We start from the raw sequence: 17,759 nt of genomic DNA on the forward strand, positions 1-17,759 counted from the left end.
GTCTTTTGGTTGAGACGAGCGGATTCCTGAGGAGACGCTCGGATTCATACCCAGTGCAAATTTTTCTTTTTCAGCTCTGCCAGGACGAGCGTATTTCAGTCAGGACACTCGGATTTTCAGCCAGGACGAGCGGCTTCTTCTTGATACGCTCGGATTTCTCATGTACCTCACGGATTCAGTTCCACCCGTGGGTATTTTTATAACCCAAGTCATTCCATCTTCGTTTCTTTGGTCTTTATTGTGGGGGCACTACGAAGGCTTGGATAGCCTAGGCAATTGCTATCCCCACACTAATAAAAACACTACACATTAAAAAACATATAAGTCCCTCCCTCACTTTCTCTCAAAATGATAATCTTAATCAAAGTAAAATGGAAAATCCAGAAATTGACAAGAATGCAATAAGTAAAATGCAAGTCAAGGTGTTAGAATATTTACAAATGGTGGTTTAGGCAGGACTCCACCAAACTCTCATTCATGTATGAGATGTCAAGGAGGCATAGCCAAGGTGTTGTTGATGTTGCTCAACACCTGGAAGAAGTAGTCGAAGGCTTGTTCATTGTCATTATAAATATCTTCAATAGACCTTTGCATATGTTGTTCTTCATTATAATGATTTGAGTTAACATAATCACCAAAGCCTTGGTCTTGGGTCATAGAATTACCAATATAAGGATTTAATAACCCTTCAAACTCATAATCCCATAAACCGCATACTTCATTAGCTTGCTTCCAAATAGTATCATGAGTTGATGAGAATAACTCCTCTTCCTTCTTGTCATTATGGCCGATAAGGCCTTCTTCTTCTCTTGTCATTAGTGGTGGTGAGCTATTCAAGCTCTCATTTTTGTTGAAATTTTCTTGCTCTTTGGATGGAGCATCTTGGAGATTATCCACTTTCTTCTCCTATATGGGTGGTGATTCTTTACCCATAGCTTGTCCTTTGTATTGAGATGCCAACTTCTTCCTATCACTTTCTCGGCTATAATGATCGATCATGAAACATGGCTCATGTAAGCGGGGAGCTCTCATTGTCTTGTCAAGGTTAAAAGTGATTGTTTCATCTCCCACTTCAAGTGTGAGCTCTCCATATTTCACATCAATCACCGCTCCCGCGGTGTGTAAGAATGGTCTTCCTAAAATGATAGGAATGTTGTAGTCTTCCTCCATGTCAACAATAAAAAAGTCCACCGGGATGAAGAACTTGTCAATTCTTACCGGCACATCCTCCCACACCCCTAAAGGTGTCTTCGTTGACCGATCCGCCATTTGAAGTGTGATATTAGTGCACTTGAGTTCTCCCATTTCTAGCCTTTTGCATATCGAGTATGGCATGACACTTACACTTGCTCCAAGGTCACATAGAGCTTTGTTGATTGTAGTGTCGCCAATGGTGCATGGAATAGAGAAACTTCCCGGATCCTTAAGTTTTAGAGGTGAACTTCCTTGTAGGATGGCACTACTCACCTTAGTGAACGCACTAGTCTCTAGCTTCCGGATGGATTTCTTCTTTGTAAGAATATCTTTCATGTATTTCGCATAGGCCGGAACATGGTTAATCAATTCGGTGAATGGGATTGAGACTTCCAAGTTCTTCACAATCTCCATGAACTTTCCAAGTTGTTCATCGAACTTAGGCTTAGCTTGACGACTTGGAAATGGAAGTCTAATCACAATAGGCTGTTTCTCCTTAGCCTTCTCTTCATTCTTCTTCTTTGAAACTTCTGAATGGTGGTGGGTTCTTCTTCTTTCTTAGAGTTCTCAACTCTTTCCTTGTCACTAGCATTCACAACATCTTCATCAATTGGCTTCTTGGGTCCTTCATACCTAGTACCACTCCTCAAATGGATGGCACTCACCGACTCATGTCTTGGGGGATTACCTTGAGGTGGTAGTTGCCCCTTTTGTCTTTGAGAACTAGAATATGCTAATTGAGACATTTGGGTTTCCAACATCTTCGTGTGAGGTAGTATGTTGTTGATGGTGATGTCTTTTGCTTGGTTATCCTTTTGCATTTGAGTGAAAAACTCTTGTTGGTTCTTTTGCATTTGGAGGACTGCTTTTTGAACATCAAAACCTTGGTCATTTGTTTGATTGTATGGAGGTTGATTTTAATAACTTTGGTTTTGATTGTAAAAGGGTCTTTGAACTTGGTTTCTCATTGGAGGTGGGGTGTATGCTTGAGGGTTTTGAACATTTTGACTTTTGTATGAAAGATTGGGGTGGAATTTGGTATTTTCATTGTAATAGTTGGAATAAGGGGTGCCACTTTTATATGCTTGGAAAGCATTCACTTGTTCACTTGTTCCCCTACATTCACTTTGGCATGTCCCAAAGTTCCACAATTCTCACATACTCCACTTGGAATTGATGATGATGCCACCATAGCATTAATATGTTGCTTGGGTGATTTGGAGGCCTCTTCAAGTTTAGCCATGGCCTTCTCAAATTTCAAATTAATGGTATAAATATGAGCACTTAGTTGAGCACCCAATTGAGTAATGGAATCCACCTCATGCTTTCCTCCTCTAGTAGCCTTCCGAGGTCTACTATATTGTGAGTTATGGACCGCCATTTCTTCAATTTTGTTCCATGTTTGATTGTCATCAACTTCAGTGAACATACCATTTGATCCCATATTGAGAATGTTTCGGGAGTCTTCATATAGACCATTCCAAAATTGTTGTACAAGGAACCACTCGCTAAGTCCATGGTGTGGACAAGATCTACAAGTGTCCTTGAATCTTTCCCATGCTTCATACAAATATTCCTCATCCCTTTGTTTGAACCCGGTGATTTGGGCTCTCAATATGTTAGTCTTCTCCGGAGCATAGAATTTCTTGTAGAAAGCAAGTGCCAATTTATTCCAAGAATCAATACCAAGAGTAGCCTTATCTAGGCTCTTCAACCATTGTTTTGCAGAACCAATCAAAGAAAAAGGAAATAAGACCCATCGGATTTGGTCTTGAGTAACTCCGGTTTGAAAAATCGCATCACAATAGTCACAAAAAGTCTCCATATGAGAATGAGGGTCTTCACTAGGCATCCCCCCAAATTGACTTATCTCAACTAATTGTATAAATGCGGATTTGGCAATGAAATTACCGGTTAAATGTTGTGGTGTAGGAGTACCATTTGGTAGGTTCACCTCGGTTGGTACGAAATGTGATGAAAATTTAGGCATTGTGGGTTGATTTTGTGGCGGGTTTTGTATTGGTTATCCTCTCCTTCTCTTGTAAAAGGGTTGATGAACTCAATGTTATTTGGTTGAATGTCCACAATCTCACCAATACCTCTCAAAGTATTCCTAGCAAGTCTTCTATTGTTGGTCAAACTTCTTTCGATTTCAAGATCAATGGGTAACAAGTTACCTTGTGATCTCCTAGACATGCAAAATATCAAACAACTTGAAAACAATTAGAACAACCTTGAGGAGTTTGATTTCCTCAAGGTAAAGAAAGTCACAACTAAAAACAATTAAAGAAAATCAAATCATGTTAACACCGTCCCCGACAACGACGCCATTTTTGGTTCGAAGGTTTAAAACTCGTCGCTAAAAGTTACCCAACCAAAACAATATTTATAACTTCACCAACTACTCTTAGTAAAGAGGCAAGTAAAGGTCGGATCCCAAGGGACGGGTATTGATGTAGGATTTTCAATTTTAAATGGTCGTGTCTTAGGGTGTCATAATTTGGGGTTGAGATAGGAGATCAATTAAAACTAATCAACAATAAAAACAAAGCAAGGTAGATAAAATGAAGGTGTAAACAATTTATTAAAAGCGCTAGGGTATCATGGGTTCATATGGGAATACATAGGAGTTGATCATACAAACATGTTCTCAAATTATAAGCAAGCAATTATTGTTGTGTTGGGATCGAGTTAGTGTATAACTGTATATCTTACAATCCCTGAGAAGGTTTGGGTCCCGGAGCCGAATCGATTAGATTGTACAACACCTACAATTCGACTTAATCCTTCCTATTCAACATTATGCATGGTCTAATGAGGCTCGAGTTGGTTTATGTCATACAAGCCTCATTGCAAAGATAAGTGATGGATAAAAAATGCAAGGATTCATAGGCTCGCATTTCATCAAACATAACATGTGCATAAGTTGAAATCACAACAAGCAAACAAATAAATTATGTGAACATATTAGATTAAGCATGAACCATTCCCCATGTTGATTTCCCCTAATTACCCATTAACCCTAGTTAAGAAAACTACTCACTCATGATCAAGTTTAACATGCTAACAAGGTTGTCAATCACATTAACAAGGCAAAACATGATGAATGAATGAAAATGATTAACAATAATTAAAGCAAGGATTAAGAGAATTATACCTATGGAGATTTCAAAATAAAAATTCAAAGAATAATAGAAGTACTTGATAATTGATGGAAGGTTGTCAATCTCCCAATAAACCCAAATGATCTTCTAATTACCCAAAATAAATGATGAACAATAGAGAAATTAAGGAAAGAATAAGTATTGAGATTTGTATTAAGACTAGATTAAGAGTTGATTACAAGATTAAGGAATGATTATTAATTGATTAGAACTTGATTACAAGATGATGCTAATATAGGTAGTACAATGGGGTATTTATACTTAAGATTAAATACAAAGATTAGGGTTACTAAGGGCTTAAATGACCATTAAGTCCTTAAGAAAAGGTGAGGAAATGCTCCTCTCCAAGGAGATGATCATCTCCATTTTGCTAGTCTTGCCATGATCCGAGCGACTTGAAAACAGGCACGGGCTCTCTGGGGTACGATCCAAGCGGATTGTCAAGGGAGACGCTCGGATCTTCTTGCTTCAGGACGAGCGTCTTGGTCACGGGACGCTCGGATGGTGGTGGGGAGACGCACGGATCCTCTGTGATCTGCTCGGATCCCTTGGCAGATAACATTTATTCTTTTCTTCTTTCATAATCCGCGAGGATCAATCCGGGAATACAAGGATCCTTTCGTCATTGCCCGTTTCACTTTATTATCTACATAGGCCTTCTAGTATCTACTTCCCTTTGATGTTTGGTCATTAGATGCGATCAATTTAGCTCCATTTCGCCATGTAAATGCAAGGTTTGCACTCTTCTCCTACCGAGGAAACAAAAGTTCAAAGAATATGCAAAATGGGAAACTAAAGATAGTAAATGACCCAATTATGCACTATAAAGCATAGGAACGAGGCTAATTCGGGGACTAAATGTGCTCAAATATGAGTCACATCAACTAATATCTATGATGGAGTGTGTGCCCTTGAATTGCTTCCCTTATAGATGATTTCCGCCACTTAGATGAGGAAAGTGGCTATTTTTTTGTAGATGCATCCTTTTACTTGTTTTTGTGTGCTTAAATGTTTGGATGCATCACTATTTTGGCAAGCCCCACCTTCCCTTTCAAGAAGGCATCTTACCTCATAAATGTCTTGTTGTGAGTTAAAGGGGCGGAGAGAGACCCGTTAATTGTCTCACAGCGGCTATGTTAGTGGTATTAATTTAAATAAGGGTCATAGTCTTAGTCACCGCTTTACTCGGGACGGGCAAAGGTTCGGTTTGGGGATATTTGATGTGACTCGTATTTACACACATTTCGTCCCCTAACTAGCCTCGTTCCTATGCTTTCTTGCATGCATTAGGATCGTTTCTTATCTTTAGCTTCCTACTTTGCGTATTCTTTGAGGTTTAGTGTCCTTGGTAGGAGAGGAATACTAACCTTGCTTTTATGGAGCAAAACGGAGCTAAATGGATCGCATCTAACGACCAAGCAACAAAGAGGAGACCAATACTAAAGGCCTAAGTCAATAAAACATATATTTAGGCAATGATGAAGGACCCCCCCAAGGCTCCTCAACGATCCCCACGGATCATGAGGCAGCCAATTGAAGAAGAGGCCAAACTGACCCTTTACACGGGCGTCCCAAGCTTGTTCCGAGCATCCTGAAGAGAAAGACGGGCGTCCCAAGACTCAGCCTGAGCGTCCCACAAGTAGGACAGGCGTTAACCTTTACAGCATGAGCGTCCAATAAGGGCAGGTCGAGCGTCTGCATGGAGGACTTGCAAGGCGTTAATCTTCATTTTAGGGACTTAATCATCATTTAAGCCCTTAGTTACCCTAATACTTGTACTTAGTATAAATACTCCATTATATTAGGAGATTAATCATCAAGTTTTTACCAAGTTAGATTACCATATTAGCTTGTTATCTTAGATTAATCCAAGTTATTAATACAATTCAATTACACAATTCAATCTTAATCACATCTTAATCTTTCCTTAATTATTCAAGTGTTCTTAGATTTAGTTGGGTAATTTGAAGACTATTTGGGTTTATTGGAGAATTTACAACTCTTTATCATTCATCAATTTTTCTTCTTTTATTTTTTGCTTTATATTTGATCATCCTAAGTTAGTACAATTTCTCTACTCTTTACTTAATCCTTGTTTATTGTTTTACTCCTTCATCATGTTTAGACTTGTTAATATGATTGACACCCTTGTTAGCATGTTTTCCATTATCATGAGTGAGTAGTCTCCTAACTAGGGTTAATGGGGGATTAGGGGAGTTAATCATGGGGTAGATCTTTACTTAATAAGTTCATATGATTGCTTGCTTGTTGTAGTTTCAACTTATGCACATGTTATGCTTGATGAGATGCTTGATTGACAACCTAGCATGAATCTCTTATCCTTTCAACAAGACTTGTAAGACATAAACTAACTCAAGGCTTGTTAGACCATGCATATAGATGAATAGGAAGAATTAAGTCGACTTGTAGGTGGTGTAAAGTCTTTACCGACTCGGCTCCGAGAACCAAAACTTCCTAAGAATTTTAAGATATAAACTAACTCGATTCCACTACAACAATAATTTGCTTGCATCTATGAAACTTGTTTATGTGATCTCACCATGATTCCCTTATGAACCCATGACACCCTACTACTTTGATCAATTGTTTACAAACCCTATTTACTTACTTTGCTTTATTTACCTTTTGTCAAGTAGTTTAGATTCCAACTCTCAAACCCAATTTATGACACCAAAGACATAGCTCTCTACAACTGATAAATCAATACAATACTCGTCCCTTGGGATCCGACCTTTACTTACTGCTCTACTAAGAGTAGTTTACTGAGATTATAAATAGAGTTTTGATTGGTAAGCTTAGACGACAAAGTTTCAACCGAATCACTAATGCTTGGGATGCCATTCGAGCCTCCATGTCCTTCTTGAAGTTGTTCATTTTTTTGGTGGTGTGATATTTGCATATTCTTCACCACTTTCATCAAGTCACTAAGTTGAGATTCCATGGTCGGCTCTTGGAATGGTTGGTTAGCCAAAGGTAGAGGGAACCCATAGTCGGATCGGTTGTTTGGGCCTTGATTGTTGTTGTTGTGGCCCCCTTGATAATTTCCTCTAGACCCTTGGCTATACCCTTGATCTTAAAATCCATAACCAAACCCGTGGCCAAACCCTTGATTAGCTTTATTTCCTTGGTTTCCTTGGTAGAAGCTTTGATTACCTTGGTTACCCCTAAAATCTTGGTACCCTTGAGGTTGGTTTCCAAAATTTCGATTTTGGTTGTTGTTTGACCATTGGTTTTCATTCCTAAAGTTGCTCTTTTGATTTTGGCTTTCACCTCTAGGTTGAGAGAACCCGGGTAGGTTGGTTTTTTGCGGTTGAATGTGCTGCGGATTTTGCACATTCGTGCTCTTATAACTCAAGAGTGGACTATTCCTCATTCCCGGATGATAGAAGTTGGAATTGGGGATGTAATTGCTTTGGTTATTGTAGGGTTACCTTGGTGGCCTCATGTTGTTGTAGTAGCTTTGAAAAGCGTTGACATCCTGAACATTTTCATCATACCCCACATTGTATGCATTATTGGCACACACATCAAAAGTATGTCCGTTTCCTCCACACAATTCATAAGAAGAGTTAGGAATGACCTCTTCTATGGGTGGACCAGGGGAGGCACTAGCTTGGTGCACTTGATTCCTTTGCATTTGCTCAAGTTTCTTTGTGACAACATCAAGTTTAGCATTGGTTTTGGCATTTGAGCTAGAAGAGTTCTCTTGAGGATAGCGGCTATTTCTTCTCAGCATGTTACCCCTTGACCCATAGTTAGACTCCGAGTCAACCATTTTTTTTATAAGGGCCGAACCCTCTTCATCTCCTGGATGATAAAATCCTCCCCCCGCAGAGGCATTCACCATCTCTTTAGTCATTGGTAGCAATGTTTGAAAGAATGTTTGGGTGATGTACCAAGCCGGAATCCCATGATGAGGACAACGTGCAAGGAGGTCTTGAAACCTATCCCAACCTTCCCCTAGAGACTCTCCATCTTCTTGTTGAAAAGAAGTTATCTCGTTTCGGAGTATAGCAGTCTTGGAGGATGGGTAGTATTTGGCTAGGAAAGCCATGTCTAAGGCGTCCCATATGGTGAATATGTTTGGTGCATGAACCTTTAGCCAACGAACCGCTTTATCCCTTAGGGAGAATGAACCTTTAGCCAACGATCCGCTTTATCCATTGCTTTTCATCATTGCAAGCTTGCTCTTGAACTTTCTAAGATGTGCACATCATCAATGTGCCCACCAAAGCTATCCTTCTCAATTAGGCCAAATTGGACGGGATGGATTTCAAAATTGTTGGGGGCTAGGATCCCAAAGTTAATTGCAGAGGAAGTGTCATCGTGGTTTGGTCGGTTATGGTCTCGTAAAGCGGCCATTTGCTGATTTATAAGAGGTGTATTGGAGGTGTTTGAGGTGGTGTATTTGGGATTTGGAGATTATCGAAAGGATTTTCTACGAATGGATCAATGGTGACGGTTGTTTGCGCATGTATAGTGGTTTCTGGGTGCGTTTGGGTGATTTTTGTTGCTCGGTTTGAAGAAGTTTGAGAGATAATCTGAACCCTTGATAAAGTCCTACTCCGTAAATCTCGAATAAACCTTTCCGGTTCCGGGTCGCTAAACAAAGGATTACTGATTCCTCTAGGCATGCACTTCACCAAATCGTTAGTCTCCTAGTATTTTTAGGCACTAAGGATAAGCAATAGGACAATCACTCTATAAGAAACAAAGCACTACTCAATTAAGCAAACAAAAGACACCAAGACTAAAGCTAAGACTCTTAACCAACTAAGTACAATCTAACGCCACCCCCGGCAACGGCGCCATTTTGATGAGCCGGATTTTAGTCGTCGTTTCCGGTATCAAACACAATTTATAAAACCCAATAAAAGTAGTATTTATCGGGGTTGAACCACAAGGATGGTGTGGAGTTGTACTTAATTTTTTTGAATCTAAGTTTAATCAAAAAGTAAGGAAGTTGGTGAAATTAATTAAACTAAAGCTAGAGCAAGTAGACTAGGAAAATGAAATAAGCAATTGATAAAAACTAGGATCTTTGGGTTCCCCTAAGCAAGTCAAGCTAAGTATAGGTATTAATGGGTCTTGGTTAATTATTGGCCTAGGAGAATTAATTTCTTAGACTTTCATATCTATGTAAACTTTCATTCATCAAGATACTAAGCATAAATTGGAGAAAGGCATGATATTTCATACACACATTTCAACAAACATCTTTTATGCATGTTTACAAAGACCAAACAATTTACCCGATAACCAAACATCAACAACCCATATCCATAGCCTTAATCCTCACTTAAGTTCCCCCTAAACCCTAGGGGGTCACTACTCACACATAGTTGAAAGACAAATGTAAACAATTGGAGAAAAATAAGCAAACATGATAATAAACATAATATTAATTGAAATAACAACTAAAGAGGAGATGGAAATGTAAACAATTGAGAATTAAACTAAAAAGAGAGAAAATTGTACCAACAAAGAGGAAAGATTGAGTCTTTGATTAATAAATGGAAGAAGTTCTTCAACAATCTTCTATTACAAGCCAAATACCCAAATGTAAACTATCCAACTAAACTAGATCTAGGCTAAATTGCTAAGTAATTAAGGTTAATTAGGGAAAGATTAAAACTTGGATTAAGAAAACTTGCATAAAATTAGAGATTTTTCAGATCTAGGGTATTGTGTCTAAAATGAAGTAGGGATGGGGTATTTATAGGTTACACCAAATTTTAGGTCAAAAATTACAAAGGAAGGAAATTTAGTCAGGGTGTCTGAGCTGTTCGCCGGTGCCGCACCCGGTTGGGAGATCCCTGTAAGTTTTGCTTTAATTCCTTGGTCATTAAATGTTCCCAGCCGATGGGTTGGCCGGCTGGGTGTCCTTTGCATTTTTCCTTCAAGTTCTGAAGTCATCACGTCTGCACAGCCGGTGGGCTGGCTGCCGGAGGCCCACCTGGCAGGGAGTCCTCTACTTCTTTTCTTCTATTTTCTTCCTTTGCTCATGGAAGGATGCCCAGCCGGTAGACCGACTGTCGGTCGGCCGGCTGGGAGGCTTTTCTCAACTTCTTCTCTTCTTCTTTCCTATGGAATCTTCACAACTACTTAGCTTGCTCCTATTTCTTCCCTTCTGTCTCAAATTCTACAACATGAGACACAAAATCACAGAACGAGAAATAGGGAAACAAAATGCAAGTAATAGGCATAAAAATCGTCTCAAAATTGACCAAAATGCATAGAAAAGAAAGGATAATTACGATCAAATAAATACATATCAAACTCACAATGAAACACAATGAGGTATGTGCTCCCTTGCAAGACAAGTGGGGGCTTGCTGAAATTTTTTGACACATCCAACATTTAGGCACGAATCAACATATAAGATGTATCACAAAAAGCAAACCGCTTTCCTCATCTGAGCGGCCGTTTTGTTTTTAAAATGAAAGGCCTAGGTCGGGACATACCGTCTCAAAAATCCAACAAGGTGCCAACCCCCTAAGGATGCCCCAAGAAACCCAAATGCGAACACATAAACCAAAGAAATACATTCTAAGGCGGGAAAGGGGAAGCAAGGCTAGTCCTACAAGAATTATATGACACGTCTCAATATTCAACCGTGAGAGAGACCCATGACTAGGGGGACCTAGACTATCGACTTTCTCGCGGTTTTAACTCGTCGCACATTTAAAGATCGGGTGTTTTCTTGTGCAAAAAGTAACCAAAAGACTATCCTACTATGACTCGTGAAACGTGCTCGCAATCTAATGTGTAATTCTATCCTACGACCATGTGAGATGCAAAAAGGAAGAACGCATACAAAATAAAACAAAGGGTTGTAATGTGGCTTAGGGGTAGGTCGGAATGGGATTGGTGCAAGCACCATTTGGATAATTGTAGACACCTCGTTTCTGCACCTCCCGCAAACCACCCGATGATGATTGGGCCGCATGTTTGATTCGCGGAATGATTAGTGACAGTTCGTAAGATTATCGTCAAGTGATTGCTCAAATATTAATGTCAACCTCTTAAAAGTCATCTACGTCTCGATGCGGTCGTTTTGGCAGTAATTAGAGTACATTCGAGTCCGGTCAAAACCGTCTCCATTTTCTCGATAGTCATTAAATCCCGAGTCGAATGTTCTGGAATGTTCCGGATATTTCTATTCCATATTTCTCAAATTTTATCTTTTGGCAAATAATATCCCGTAATATTTACATAAGATATTAAAGATAATCGAATTAATTCCGTCCTACCATAACTTAAACACGGAATCTTTCTTAAGCGGAGGAAACCTCCCGGGAATAGACGCAGCGAGTCTTTGCGCCTCTTCCAAGAGACGCAGATGGTGGGCGCTGCGCCTCTTCCCAAGCCCTTCTTTGCATGATTTACGTATCTTTTTCATATCTTTCCGAGATTCACTTCCAAAGAGTCTCCGAAACCCTATTCCTTCACGTGATTAGTATAAATAGGAGCTTTCGTTCCTCATATTTCTCACGCGAGTGTCCGCCCTTCTCTTCTCCCTTTGCATTCTAGACTTCGTTCTTACTAACTGGCGCCTACGTGCTTGGACTTCCGACCACGTAAGCTCGGATCTTTCCGGGTACCAGCCTCTCCGTTGCATGACCGACCAATTTGACCACTACACTCAATCAATCTAATTAATTAAACTGTTTTAATCGTCTTCCTCTTACGAGGGCACTCTTTCCTTGCATTCGCGTCGAGCATTCACTAATCGATCTTCTTAGTTCATCTCGTTCCGTCAACATGTAAGTCTGAGGGTGTATTAATCTCTCTTTTATTTATTGTATTTTAATTATTGTATAACAATTGTAAGGTTTATGTCGAAAGTACCTCATTAAAACCGATTTCTAAAACCGTCTTTATAAACCTTTTTGCGGATTTCCGGTGAGATGTCGAGAAAAGACGCAGCAACCGCCGCGCCTCTTCGAAGGAGCGCGGCACTCTTTGCGCCTCTTCGTGAGGGGCCGCCGATTCTCGCTTCTTTTCTTCTTCCTCCGTCCTCTCGTAATTCGTGTCAAATTAATTTCTTTTGTTTTGTTAAATCTGTTAATTCGTTCACATGATAGTTTAATAATTCATATGCATATTATCCATCATCATTAACATGTTTAAATCGTCATAAAACCGACTCAAATCCCTAATAATCAATATTTGCGGGTTTTCGTCATTAAATTCAATTCGAGTTTTAGAGATTCAATTCGTTCATGTTGGGTTTCTGGGATTCATTGTTGATATATTTTCACCTGTTTGTTCATTAATTCATCGTCAATTCATCATGTTTAGTTAATAATTCGTTTAGTTAGTTAGTTTAATAAATCATTCATTAACATCGACCCTTCACATAATTAATCCGTCTTATTTTCGTCTCATCCATGTTTTACTGTTTTATGACCTCAATCGTATGTAAATAATCTGCTAATAACTTTCATCCGAGTCTAATATCGTAATCAATCCTTAAAATTAACAAATAACGTTAACGGTTTGCGCTCCGTTAAAACTACGGCGAACTCACCCTTGGAAACGACGCAAAGAATCGCCGCGCCTCTTCCAAAGGGCGCGATTCTAACTGCGCTTTGTTCCAGGATGAGTTCTGCCTCTGAACTCCTTTTCTGCCTTGACCTAGTTTAATTAGTAAGCGTATTAATCAACTAATATCCGTATTATCACCTTCTGACTTGTTCGTATTTCTTTATTTTATTTTCTTATTCTTTTTTATCAAATCATCCGTTTTAGCGGTATTTTCGACATAAATCGCCTATTCCAATGTAATTAATGTAATTTTAATTATTGTATTTTGTATCACTTGTATATTTTCACATGTAAATGAGCATTAAATCCCAACTTCGACCCAATTGTTTGCTAATTACATGTCAACCGACTTAGTCTAATTCTCATATGCTAGGATTAATCTATGGATGTTGCATTGCATGCATATAGCCGACGATATATCAAGTACGAATAACTTCCCTAATCATTAGTAGAGGCCGCTATCGAGGCGGGCGGGATTAGGTGTTCGATCAAAAGAGCTTCCTAATACGTACCCTCACCCCTTACTCCAGATCTCCGTGAGCACCCGTGTTCATTGGCATCCACGAGAGTCATTCTAGACATAGAATGCTAAGGGTAACGATTGCTTAGTGTTCATGTCTTTACTTTGTGTCTTGACATGGCACGAGGTATTCGAACGGTTCCAATTTCCCATAAAAATTGGTGGCGACTCCTTACAAAATGCAAACGCTTGTTTTCGAGCCCTTTCACCAAGCGCCCCCGTGGGCGGCCCGCTGTCCACAGTTTGGCGACTCCACTGGGGATAATACACTTACGTGTAGCCAAGGGTGAAACTTGAACAAGGTTAGGGAATAGTTTGTACAAGACAATTGTCGGTTTCCATAACTCGGTCTTCCTAGACCGTTTAATTCGGCCTTCCTAGGCCCAACCCAACCCATTCGACCAATCGTCCCGTCTAAACGGTCCTAATTCTTATTTGGGCCTAAGGATGGATAGCGATTGACGTCATCCATACCATGATGCTTACTCTTGTTTGTATCAAGGGCCTTCACTACTTGAGGAAATGGACTAGGAATCGGCCTTACTCTTGTTTGGCACGAGCCTCTCCACAGACTTCGGGTTTGATGGTTCGGTATGGCAACCCACCCTTTAAACCAAAACCCTTCTAAATGCACTCAGCATCCCGTTATAATGCTTGTATAATGCTTGTACATTACATGATCACCATTTTCTAAACAAAACCATGACGATTTTTCAAAAATCAAAACCCCTTTTCTTAATCAAAATTTCGAAATAGGCCATTTGATTAGCGCAAAATCCAGTCGAAATTCTGTCCGTTTATCGAGTCAAATTTCGGGCCTCAAACCCATTTCAAAAAACAAAAAACAAAAACGTTTTTCTTAAAAAAAAAAAAAAAAAAAAAAATGTTTTAATCAAAATATTTTCAAACCGTGTAAATGTAAATATGTAAATTCAATTGGGCTAAGTTAGAGTCAAAGTTCAAACTGACTATGTCCTAGTCGGAACTCTGTCGAGTCATGAACCCGTCTTCCTTTACATTTTGGGTCTTTTCAAGTTCAAGTCAAGTCCTAAGGCGTCACGCCGTCATTGTGGACCCCCTACTCCCAATTCAGTTAGGATCTAAACACTCGAGTCACACGTTCCGAAGCTCAACACACGAGTCTCAATGGGCCTCATATTTGAGTATAAACTACCGCAGTCTTCTTAACACCTATAAGCAAACCTCGAGTCCAGAATCAACACGTGTCATCAATCCCGTCAGTAAGGTCAATCATATAAGGATCCCTCCGTCAAAGTCAACACTCGAGTCTAAATCAAACACCGTGAATTCAAACACGAGAAGTCGCTCACGACATTTCATGAATTCACAAGTCAACTCTAGATTTGTCATCTTGTCCCTTCCTTTGTTGGTTGCCTTAGTATGCGTGATCCCACGTCGAATCGAGTTGTAATGTGCGTCATTTCTGTCGAGTAGGAATCCAGCAAGTTCTGTCAATCAGCAAGGTCACGAAGAAGTTCAAGCCACAATCACTGTGTCTCTCCAAGATGTTTATGCCATGGTCCTACGAGTGCAAGATACAGTGGAAAATTTGAGCATTCGCGTCCTCACCCTTGAAAATGGAATGGTGGAAAAGAACACACCACCTAGAGAAACCTCTAGTCTAGGTCATCCAAAGCTTACCTCTTGCAATAACCGTCGTCCTAGAAAGCCAAAAACAGCTGAAAAGAAACCTGGGAGGCATCAAAGGGTGCTTACCGATTTAGGCATGTCTTATGCCGATGCTTTGAAGAGACTCTCTGCCCAAGGCAAGCTACATCCAATAGGGCCGACTCCGGATCCACCTTTAGAGAAACAGGTAAACCTCTGGAAGGGCAACAAATACTGCTTATATCACCAAGGTAGAGGCCATGATATTGAAGAGTGTTTTCTCTTGAAACACACTATCCAAGATATGATCGAAGAGGGCAAGCTTCCTAAGCCACCCTCTGTCACGCAATCTAAGAAAATCGACCCTCTTGGGTCTAATATCATTAAACACGACGAAGAATCATCTCTAGGCTGTTCTCACCTCCTCGCTCCTCATGATAGTGAAGAGATCAATTCCCTTGAAGACGATGATATCCAAAATGGAATGCTCATGCTTTCCATGGCCTTCGACAACAAATTTTCCAAAATAGAGGGAGCTATTGATAGCCTAAACTCTCGACTTTCCAACATGGAGAACCAGTTTGTTGAAATGGGTAAGAAGCTTGATGCCAAAATGAAAAGTGTCCGACAAACCCTCAACTCGACAAATCCTAAAGCAACAAACGAGACACTTATCTCTAGTTCTTCCAATCCAAGCATCAAAATCAACAAAGTCAACCTCATGGAGCCTTTGTCAAAGAACTCTCCCAGGTCATTCGCAAGTCTAGGCATACCGTACGCCCTAGCCTTAAACAAATTATCCTCTCTAGGTCTTCTTCAACCAATAGGGCCTACCCCAGATCCGGAAAGGAAGTCTAAGTTTTGGGATGGCAATTCGTATTGTCAATACCATAGAGGAAGGGGACATGACACCGAGAATTGCTACAAACTAAAGAATATCATCCAGGATAATATCGAGAACGGCAAGTACCATGAATCGACCTTTGCTCAAGCTGACATTAAGTGTGATGGGGCTAAACTCATGGAAGCCCCACCCAGAAGACCGAGACGGGCTCCTAGAGCATTCGCTAACCTTGGTATTACTTATGCGGCGGCACTACAAATGTTAGTATCACAGGGCAAATTACACCTAATCGGTCCAACTCCAGACCCTGAAAACATACTACCTAGATGGGACAGTAATGCATATTGCCAATATCATCGTGGTAGGGGACATGATACAGAAGCGTGCTTTTGTTTGAAGCATATAATCCAAGATATGATTGAAAGTGGGAAGTTGTCCCTCTCAACTTTTAACCTACAAGGTAGCTTAGGCAATCCTCATGGATATACCACTTATCAAGAAACTCTTCTTGACTGTTATCCTTCCAGTGTTCCCAATATTCCTAATGATGAGGATGGGGTGCTCAAATGGGTGAATGCTCAAAGTCAGATGTCGAAGCCCGTTGCTGGAAGAGAAAATGTTCAAGCGTGGGCCGATGATTACGAGTCTAGTTCTAGGATCGAGTCAAAGTCCGAGTCCGAGTCCAAGTTTTAGGCTTTCTATCTCATATTTGTTCTAGTAACTTTCTTCGTGTCCATTTTCATTCCTAGTGACAACCTGGGGGCTGTCCCATGAGTCACGTGTCTTCTCATATCTATGTTAAATACATTAATTATCCATTTCAATAAAAGCACACTTTTCAATCCACATATTCTATCTTGTCTCTTCCTTTACCCATTTCCTGTGACAACAAGAATCGATTTGAGACATTTTTAAAATGAACAACAACACATGCCAAGTCGATGTGAGTACACTTAAATGATGTTCCGTTCTATGTTGTAGAGGACCCCGAAACTCCGTGTTCTTTCCTTACCTATTCCATGTCTGGCAATAGAAACCACAATATAACCCTAGTTTAGGACGAGCCTATCTCTAGAGATTCTAGGACGAATCCAAACCATCTCCCTTGTTAACAATCCGTGACGGAAGGCAAGCCCATTTCCCACAATAAACAACCCGTGTTACTAAAAGACCAACCCGTTTCACACCAAAGGTGCTAGTCTGACTCAAGCAAATTCAAGACGATACGAGCCATGATGAAAGACAAAAGGCTCAATCAAGAGAAACTGAGGTCAATATTCCAAGGCCACAATTATGCCCGTAATCCAAGACAAATGAGTCAAAAGAACGAGGCTCAAGCAAGCCAATGTCAATATCCAAAGTTAAAATCATCCTAAAAAAAAACCTGAATCCAGAATCTGAGCAAAAATCCGAAATATATTCCAGACCAAGAATCTGAGTCTGAATCAAGAACAAGCCTGGAATCAGATGCTAAACGGAATACTGCTGAAGTCCATATAGAATCAAGACATCAATGAAGATGGTCATCTAGCACCCCCACTTAGCCTTTCACACATCATACACCCTAAGTCCTTCCCGAGACCGTTACAGGGAGAGATAGTTAGGAATTTTGAGAATCCTCTCAAGCTCGTCAAGTATACTCATCCTTTAGGGCCAAGACATGGAAACTTGAACCCACGTCATTTTAACCTACCCTTATGTGCTCAGGCTACATCAAGCCAAGAGACCCCATTTCCAAGCCACATTACAAGCCATAACTCCATAAAGCCTTAACTCCACAAAATTAAGCTCCAGATATTCGTTTCATCAAAGCCTCTTATTACCAAGCTCCACATTC

General features: G+C 40.1%; 2 non-coding genes across 2 annotated transcripts; both read left to right on the forward strand.

Moving 5' to 3' along the window:
* Positions 1–2,705: 2,705 nt before the first annotated feature.
* On the forward strand, positions 2,706–2,812 carry LOC141589410 (small nucleolar RNA R71). The gene has a single exon (XR_012520349.1). It is a non-coding gene; the product is annotated as a small nucleolar RNA R71 (small nucleolar RNA).
* A 5,472-nt stretch (positions 2,813–8,284) lies between these two features.
* LOC141589358 (small nucleolar RNA R71) lies at positions 8,285–8,391 on the forward strand. The gene has a single exon (XR_012520300.1). It is a non-coding gene; the product is annotated as a small nucleolar RNA R71 (small nucleolar RNA).
* Positions 8,392–17,759: the final 9,368 nt, after the last annotated feature.

Source organism: Silene latifolia, chromosome 6, assembly GCF_048544455.1.
Source record: "Silene latifolia isolate original U9 population chromosome 6, ASM4854445v1, whole genome shotgun sequence".
In the NCBI taxonomy this organism is placed as follows: domain Eukaryota; kingdom Viridiplantae; phylum Streptophyta; class Magnoliopsida; order Caryophyllales; family Caryophyllaceae; genus Silene; species Silene latifolia.